The sequence below is a fragment of the Siphateles boraxobius genome, unplaced genomic scaffold, assembly GCF_051911475.1.
Source record: "Siphateles boraxobius isolate OS27281-9 unplaced genomic scaffold, OSU_SipBor_1 29, whole genome shotgun sequence".
NCBI classification, from domain to species: domain Eukaryota; kingdom Metazoa; phylum Chordata; class Actinopteri; order Cypriniformes; family Leuciscidae; genus Siphateles; species Siphateles boraxobius.
Window position 1 is genome coordinate 20,660,119 of NW_027508908.1, and position 9,063 is coordinate 20,669,181.

The window sequence follows — 9,063 nt, forward strand, 5'->3', positions numbered from 1 at the left end:
GGCAGTTAAAGCTGCAGTAGGGAGTTTTGAGAAAATGTTGACTTAGCCTGAAAATTTGAACAACCACAACTTACAGGTCCAACCCCCTTGCTCTCTTCTACGCTACAGCCCTCCCTCCACAGCTCCTCCCCCCACAGCGGAGCCTGCCGTGAACGCGCAGGGTAGTAAGCAGGACCACCGATGACGGCGGATTATAAACAGTTATGGAACATTCACTAATAGGGACGAAACATCAACAATATGCTTTACATTGACTATGGCCTGTCCATACTTTGACTACAAACTTGGTCCTCAAATCATTATGTATTTTGCAATACATGTAACTTTATAAGGTTTCACTCTTTCTATAAGTTATAGCTACTAAGATAACGTTAAAGGATTAGTTCACTTTAAAAAAAAACGTTTGCTGATAATTTACTCACCCCCATGTCATCCAAGATGTCCATGTCTTTCTTTCTTCAGTCGAAAAGAAATTAAGTTTTTTGATGAAAACATTCCAGGCCTTTTCTCCATCTAATGGACTTCAATAGGACACAAACGTTTCGAGGACCAAATGACAGTTTCAGCGCAGCTTCAAAGGGTTTTAAACGATACCAGACGATGAATAAGGGTCTTATCTAGTGAAACGATCTGTCATTTCAAAAATAAATAAAAAACTTTAAGTTTTATAAGCACAAATGCTCGCCTTGCTCTGTTCTGTGATGCACGTTCGTGATCCTGTTCGAACTCGTTCATCCAAATGAACAAATCTTTTTTCGAGTCATTCGTTCGTTGAATGAACGAAATGACTCGAAAAAAGATTCGTTCATTTGGATGACCAAGTTGGAACAGGAGAGTCACGAACGACGGTACGCGCTCCCGCTGTGCAAGAGAGGGGTGATTAGCGCACAAAAGCGTGATTGACACTGCTAAGACATTCCTCCTGGCTCTGATTGGTTGTTTCTGATCGGGAGCGGTGTATTTCTGCAAATGGCAGTAGGACCACAGGGAGGAGCCAGAGGAGCTTGATTTTTTTCACAGATTATCTGTCTCATATTCTACTTTCAGGACATAATGAGAGTTTTAACAAATATTTGTTTACAAAAGCTACCTACTGGAGCTTTAAAAGTGAAATACTATAATCTGAATGGAAATGGAATCATTTTCTCTATATACATGATATTAAGAATAAGTGATATTGTAAAGTATAGAAAACCTTGATAATAAATGTATCTGACTATAAAACTGCAAGGATATTAAGAACCCTAGATAACAATTCTGTGTGTCTCATTGTGGATCTGAGCAAAATTTGTGGGAAAAGATAAACTAAGAAATATTTTTTTTCTAATAAAAACTAAATTGAAATGCAAAATATAAATTACAAACATAGTAGTATCATTAAAAAAAAATAGTAATAAAAGTATGACTATAAAAAGTGGAATGAGCACTGTAAATAAATATAATTGGGTTTCCTCATTTTTCTATATTGATCAATTTTGTTAGGGGATTTACAGTTAAAGACCCAAGGACAAGATTTGATTAATTAAGACCCGGAGTCAGAAGTGCAGTCAATTTAAGACAAGAGTCAGAATTATAATAAATTAAAGAATAATTTTACTAAGATAGTTTGCAGTTTCATCAGCAGAAGTCAGCTTCAAGACTCACAAGGAGTTTGTAGGCCGCCCTGTTACAATGACAAAGATCACAGTAATAAGATACCCCTTCACCAAGGTCTAACCTATGTCCTAGCTTCAGGTTGAATGATTCTGATTGGCTAAGAAAATAGATAAACATAATAATTTTCCACACATATACAGATAGACTGAATCATATCTCAATCGATTATGCACTATGCCTATGATTATGACACTCGAACCCTGAAGTTAGGCATGTCGTGAGCTTCCAGGTCACAGATCTGGGTTGCTGAGCGCCAACATGTCCAGAACAACAACTCAGTCAATCTCCAATAATGCCACAGTCCAGTCATTTTCACCTGACTATACCCAATGTTTAGATTTGTTTGGGTATTTATGCAAATTACCGGTAGCACATACATAATTAGAATGATGTTTTATTAACAAAGTTCGGGAGAAGCACGTTCAGATAATTAACACGGGTGGAGAGCACTCAACAATCACGATTAAAATGTGTATATATAGACTCAGCAGTCTCACCTCATTTCTCTGACAGTTTAGCAGCATCCCTCCACCACCCCTTCTACACTCTTCTAGTCCTAAACCACTTTACATACAGGGGGGAGTACTCTGGGTTCGGGCCGAACTCCGAGCTCAGAGCCTTCCCCCGGACAGCACGCCAAATACGCATTATACTTTTGTGTGACAGTGTGTGGGGCATCTGCAACTGATTTGCAAATATCGCAATAAATATGTACAGGAATTGAGGCAGTAGCCAATGACAGCACTAGGAGTAAAAGCTGCAGGATTATGTACGAGTATACAAATATGTATGTGCATCGAATTTGAATTTGAGAACTTGTTAAATCTTGTGAATTATTAAGACTTAGAGACTATGTTTGTACTGATTGGGCTATGGGTTTTGTAAGAAAAGGTTTAAGAAACAACAAATGATTGATAAAATGTTTGATTACAGGTTAAAACCAATACATACATTATACATACCATTGTGAATATTTGCCTTTGTAGCCTTTCGTCTCCCGTTTACTTCTCCTTAAACAATAATGAGCTGACTGAGTCCGAAAGGCCCTTTTGGTCTTTTCAGCTGAAAAAAGAGAAAATAAAATATCATTATGTATAATATATAGGATTATTTAAAGGAAAAATTAAAGATTTAGCTTACAATTTTTGGATTGACACATTAAATGACACAAATGACACATTAAAACTGCAAATACTGTGATAAAAGCATGGTAAGTGTTGTGGTTACTATGCATTTACAACAAATATTACTATAAAACTACCAATACTGAAGTAAAAGCATGGTAAGTTTTGTGGTTACTGTGCATTTACAACAAATGACACATTAAAACTGCAAATACTGTGGTAAAAGCATGGTAAGTGTTGTGGTTACTATGCATTTACAACAAATATTACTTTAAAACTACCAATACTGTGGTAAAAGCATGGTAAGTTTTGTGGTTACTGTGCATTTACAACAAATGACACATTAAAACTGCAAATACTGTGGTAAAAGCATGGTAAGTGTTGTGCTTACTGCGCTTCCACTACAAATACCACTTTGGAACTAATTACTACTTTGAACCTGATATGAATATATATTTCATATATGATTAACTGATTGAAGGTCTAGGCCTAAGTTATAGCACGTCACGTGACAGACAGTGTTTAATCACGTTAGTTTAGTAATGTGTTTCGAATTAGAAACCAATGAAACGCAAAGACTCCGTGGAGATGACAGATATAATGCAGTGACTGAACATGAGAGAGCTAATCTGATTAATATCGACAAACAGAAAAGACATTATAGCAAACATTATTTGGATAGCGTATTTACGACTAGGCTACTTACCAACATCTGGCACACGTGACCTGATGCCAAACATCGCGATGTGTTCGGAATGAGACTTCTTCAACGCTATTTTCCTACTGATACAATTCGCGTCTGTTATTGCCGCCACAGGTTTCCCATTGAAAGCAATGGAGCTCCTAATGCGCCACAGAGTGACGCCAAGGGGCGCCTTCGGCGTCTGCTATGTGACGCCTCGGGCGCTTGACCATGCTTCAGTTTTTGACGCCATGGGAGTGAGAATGGGTTGTTAATTGTATGTAAGTGTGAACTCGTGAATTATGTACCGTTTGTCCATGTTAACAAACAATTTCAAAAAACTTGTAATACATTTTTTGTTTGTCTTGATGTAAGTAATCAACTCTAATTTTCATGGTGATATCTAAAGGTTAAAAGTTTTACCCTATTCACGTGAGAAAAAGAATGAATAGACGTATGAATAGGCTATATTTGGGTACTTTTTCAAAACTTTCCTCTAATGGGATTCTTCTGGGCTTTTTTTTCCTTACTCAGGACATATTGAGGATACAAAATCAGTTGAGTTTGCTTCTGTTGCAATTTGTTCAACCTTTTTTCATAAAATGACTGGACGATGTTGTTCTTTAACCTGTAAACAAGAATACTAACACACACAGACACACAGCTTCTTCGAGGCTGGATTTGGTCAGGCTCTAACGATAAACAGGAGAGTCTTCTCAAAACATCAAGATAATACGTTCTTTCTCTCAAGGAGAGGACACATTAATCTAATGCAGTAAAGTAAAGTCTTTAACTACGAAATGGTCACTCAAACTATTGGTTCCAAATGATCCTTGTGACTTATAGTTGTCAGGGTACCCTAGAAAAACAGATGCACCTGTATGTATTGACACATGTTGAAGACATTTCTCAAACACAAAACGAGTCCATATTTCATTTCTGGAAGCCGGGCTAAATGAGCAAGCACTGTTACTGCATTCAGATATCATTAGAAAATACATTAAAAGAACATTTCAGTAATCACACTGGTAACTTCTATAATAAAGTAAAATCTCATAAGCCTAGAGAAGTCATTCCACTCATTTGATATTGAGGAATGAAGGAAAAATATTGATTAATACCTCAATTATAATCACTCATTAGATATACATTGAAGCAGCAGTGGATTCCAGAATCCACCCCTTCACTTTATTTTGAGGAAAAAGAGGGATAGTTCGAACAAATATTGACTGTGTGGAACCAGTTATATATATATTTTTTTTCTTCTATTTTGCTACCACTTGATGGCAGAGTTGACTTAATAATCAAAAGCCCAAACAGTTACGGTTTTGGAAAGATTTGGAACTACTCCCATTTTAACAAATTTTGTTTCATAGAAAAGCATCCAAATGGCTGTTCTAAAATAAAGGTATGAAATAAATTGTGTGAAATGTTGTTTCTGCAGGCAGTGTAGTTTCAACTATATTTTTTAACGGATTCCACTATGAGACGAAAGACATGCTGTGATTTCATGATTTAGAACATGTTATCAACATTCCTGTCAGCCAGATTTTCAGATAAGCTGTGGTTAGGGTTTGAAAAACATTGTCCTAATAAAAGCAATTATTTCCTCTAATTTTAGGAGTAATTCATGGTTAAGGTTCATTTTGTGGGTAAGAAATGTGTTTGTTTGACAGGAATATGTTGACTCAAGAACAAGTCCTTAGCAAAATCCCTGTCAAAAGTCAGTCAAGAAGGCAAGTCTGTTTTTCCCCTCATAGAGATAGAAGAAAAAGAGAGGGAGAGACTTTTAAATGTTTAATGAATGTTCCCCTTGAGAGTTGTTTCATCATCAAAGATTAAAATAACCTTCCCAGCATATTGCAGAGGCAGATTCATTGATACAATTCTGCTGTGTGTAGATTGAAGTTCCCCACATGCCTGACTTGGAAATATAGATTGTTAACAGGCACATTTGTTTTTCACATTTTTGCGATTGGTTGAGGACCAACTGATTTGTATTCTGTGGAACATCTCTAATCGATTGAACTCATCATTCATTGATGGGTAGTTTGAATGCACGTGGTGGACACACTCACACTGCAGGGTATGCTGGATTTATGATATGGATTTATTGATTTTTCTGTGTGGATTCACTATCAAGTTTGTCATTGATATTAATCATTGATATAAGAAGAAATGATTACACAAATTCAGGAAAGAGAGCTTGTCCATCAGTGTTATGTGACTGAGTCAAAGTGAGACAGTAAGGTTTCTGAAAGCATGGCCCTGGGAGAGTTTGTATGTGCCTTTAACAAATAAAAGATAGAGCGAGGAAGATGAAAGGATTTAGATGAAGTTAAGGCGGACTCAGCTCATTTCGACTGTCATCTTTACTGGCCACAGTTAACTTCAAGGGGATGCAAAAAAGGATGCAAAAGTACAATGCACATTTCCTAAAAGGTTTTCGAACATTTCACATGTTATATTCCATGTTTTTTTTAGTCATATAATACCTTTGTGTGTGGAACAGATTTATTGATTTATTGAAAACTCATGAATGAATGAATGAATGAATGCAGTAAGAAGAGGTTTTCATTTCACAGAGGCTGTCATCAGTTACTCATCCTCATGTAGTTGCAATCAGACTTTCATTCATATCTGGAAGACAAAATAAGATATTTTGAAGAATGTCGGCAGTAACAAACAGTTAATGGGCCCCATTGACTTCCATAGAATTTTTTTTTTCCATACTATGGAAGTCAATTGGGCCCATCCAACTGTTTAGCAACCCATATTCTTTAAAATATCTTCTTTTGTGACCAGCAGGAAAATAAATTCATACAGGTTTGGAACAACTTGGGTGAGTAAATGATGACAGAATTTTAATTTTGGGGCTATCCCTTTAAGCAGAAGTACTGCTTGCATGTTCAGGAATATACACAGACTCACATGCTGTCTGAATGATTTACGTTCACCCTTGTATTGACTGAAACATCTGGATCATGCATTGGATCCCCTAGCAAATGAGATGGTGAATCTATACACAGGATATCTACCATAAGTCTACTGGGGACCGACTGCAAAATCAGAACCTGAAACTGAAATGACTCTCCAAAAGTATAAAATAAATATATTAATAATAAATTAATTTGAGTATAGATATAGAGTATAGAGTATAGACCAGAAAACATACAGTACCCATGGTTAAAAATTAGGGGAGAGAGAGAGAGAGAGAGAGAGAGAGAGAGAGAGAGAGAGAGAGAGAGAGAGAGAGAGAGAGAGAGAGAGAGAGAGAGCGAGCAGCCATGCATTGCAAGCATGTAAAATCATTTACAGGATCATGTTAGATGGGGTTTTCCCCCAGCTGGGATGCTGCACTGTTGAAATGGAAATGTGTAACCCAGTTTTGGTGATGGATACAACTCAGTGCATCAAGCTGAGGGTCCAATTCCTGCCCAGATCTTATTACACCGAGAAAGCAAGACAACCTTACACACACTAAACTGCTTCAGAGATGCACTATCCTGCCAATAATAGTCTCAGTGCCTTGGGCAGTATAACTGTTTGGTGGATGATAGAAAATGTGATATTTATGTTGTTCAATAAAGCGTGTCTGAAATGTCTGAGTCTGAGAAGGATTTCTCTGATGTTAAATAAAAATGTCTGTGTGTTTGTGAGCATGTAGAGGAGGGGTGCTTTCAACCTAGATATAGTTATTGCTGCAGGCTTTGGTTTATATTGAAAGGTCCCCTCTAGTTCACGTGTCAAACTCAAAGAGTATCCAAGGGGGGAATGTTCAATCAGACACAAAATCTACGTCAAAAATCATGGTCTAATTTTACTCTCCGTTTCTGTGCTTTCATCTTCTACACAGCAGAGGGCAAGTTTAATCTCATGATTTATTGTCACCATGAACCCTGAGGCAGAGCTCTACTCATCCAGGCTGCCTGTGTATGACATATTTCTATTATTTGTATGCAGGGTGCCTGAAATCATGGCATAACATGCAAAATAAAGATGAAGCTTTGTTCTTGATTTATCATAATGAACAACTTTTAGAAGCGGTGCCCTTGCTGAGATACAGAAGCATCAGCTGCATGAGGATGAGGTAAAAACTGTAGGAGAAAAAAAAAGATAGCTTCCATAGCTCATGAAACTTAATTCTTCTCAGTTGTTCATTTTTCAATGTTGTCTTGTAACATAAAAACAGATATAAAAACATAAATGAGTCAGCTGACATGCACTATATATTTATGTATTGAGATGGTTATTTTTCTAATCTTTTACTCATTTATTCATGTTTCTTATTGTTGTCAGTAAATAAAATATAAATGTTTTCATTAAATAATGTATTAATTCATTGCTTGACTGAAAATTAAGATGTGTTCACTGCAATTATCTAGTGTAGTCATGCATAGCTATGTCATACCACAAAACAAATTACATTTAGCTTGTTTTATTAAAATATATAATTTCCAGTAAAAATAAATAAATAATATTAAGTATTGGTCAGCATTTATCATTCATTATTATTGTGCATAAGTGTTGGGGTGGGCTAGCAATGTAATTCATTTTGGGATAATCTTAATTTTTAAGGAGTGATGCTTACATTTTCCCAGAATAAAATCAACAGTTCTCTTACGAAAGGTTCTCTCATATTGCGTAAGTTGCTTACGCTACGGGTAAAGTCATCTTTTCTCGAGATATTGAAGCCAAAAAATTATCCTAATTTTTCCATTTATTGTCAACGCAGTGCAGCAGCTAGCAGACCTAGAGCAGGCAGTCTTGCGTGCTCATTGGCTGCCCTGCGGCAACTGCAGCAGCCTACCACTGAGCCTCACGCGTGACGTCACGCCCAATGAGGGCGCGCGCCCTTTACGTGTAACAGCCCGCCAAAAAGGGTATTGTTTAGCGCAACGGTCCACAACCCCCGGGCCGTGGGTCATTTGGTACCGGGCCGCACAGAAAGAATAAATAACTTACATTATTTCCGTTTTATTTATTATCTGAGTCTGAATGATGTTTTATTTAGAAAAATACTACATTTTAAAATAATAAAATCTCTCCGTTACATCCGTCTATGACTCACTCTTGCCGCATAGCAACTCTTGTCTTGGTCACGTGATACGTTACCGCTAAAAAATAACCCACAAGCTAGCAAAATGAGTAAAAAACAAACGTCTCTGAAAAGTTTCTTTGCGAAGGGGAAACGGCCTAGTGAGGAGAGCAGACAGAAGAAGAGCCTTCGACTTCCAAGAAAAAGAAAGCTGCATTTAACAGACAATACCAGGAGTCCTACTTGAAATATGGATTTATCGCAAAAGGTGATTTACACGCACCAAGCCCGCTCTGCATAATATGTGGCAACCAGCTCTCTAATGAGGCAATGAAGCCTTCAAAACTGCTTCGCCACTTGGAGACCAAGCACCCCGCATTAAAAGACAAGCCTTTTGAGTATTTTGAAAGAAAAAAGTTTGAACAAGAAGGCCAGAAGCAATTACTGAGGGCCACCACATCAATAAATGCTAGTGCACTGAGAGCATCATACTTGGTGGCTAACCGTATTGCTAAGGCTAAGAAACCATTCACTATTGGTGAAGAATTGATCCTTCCCGCCAC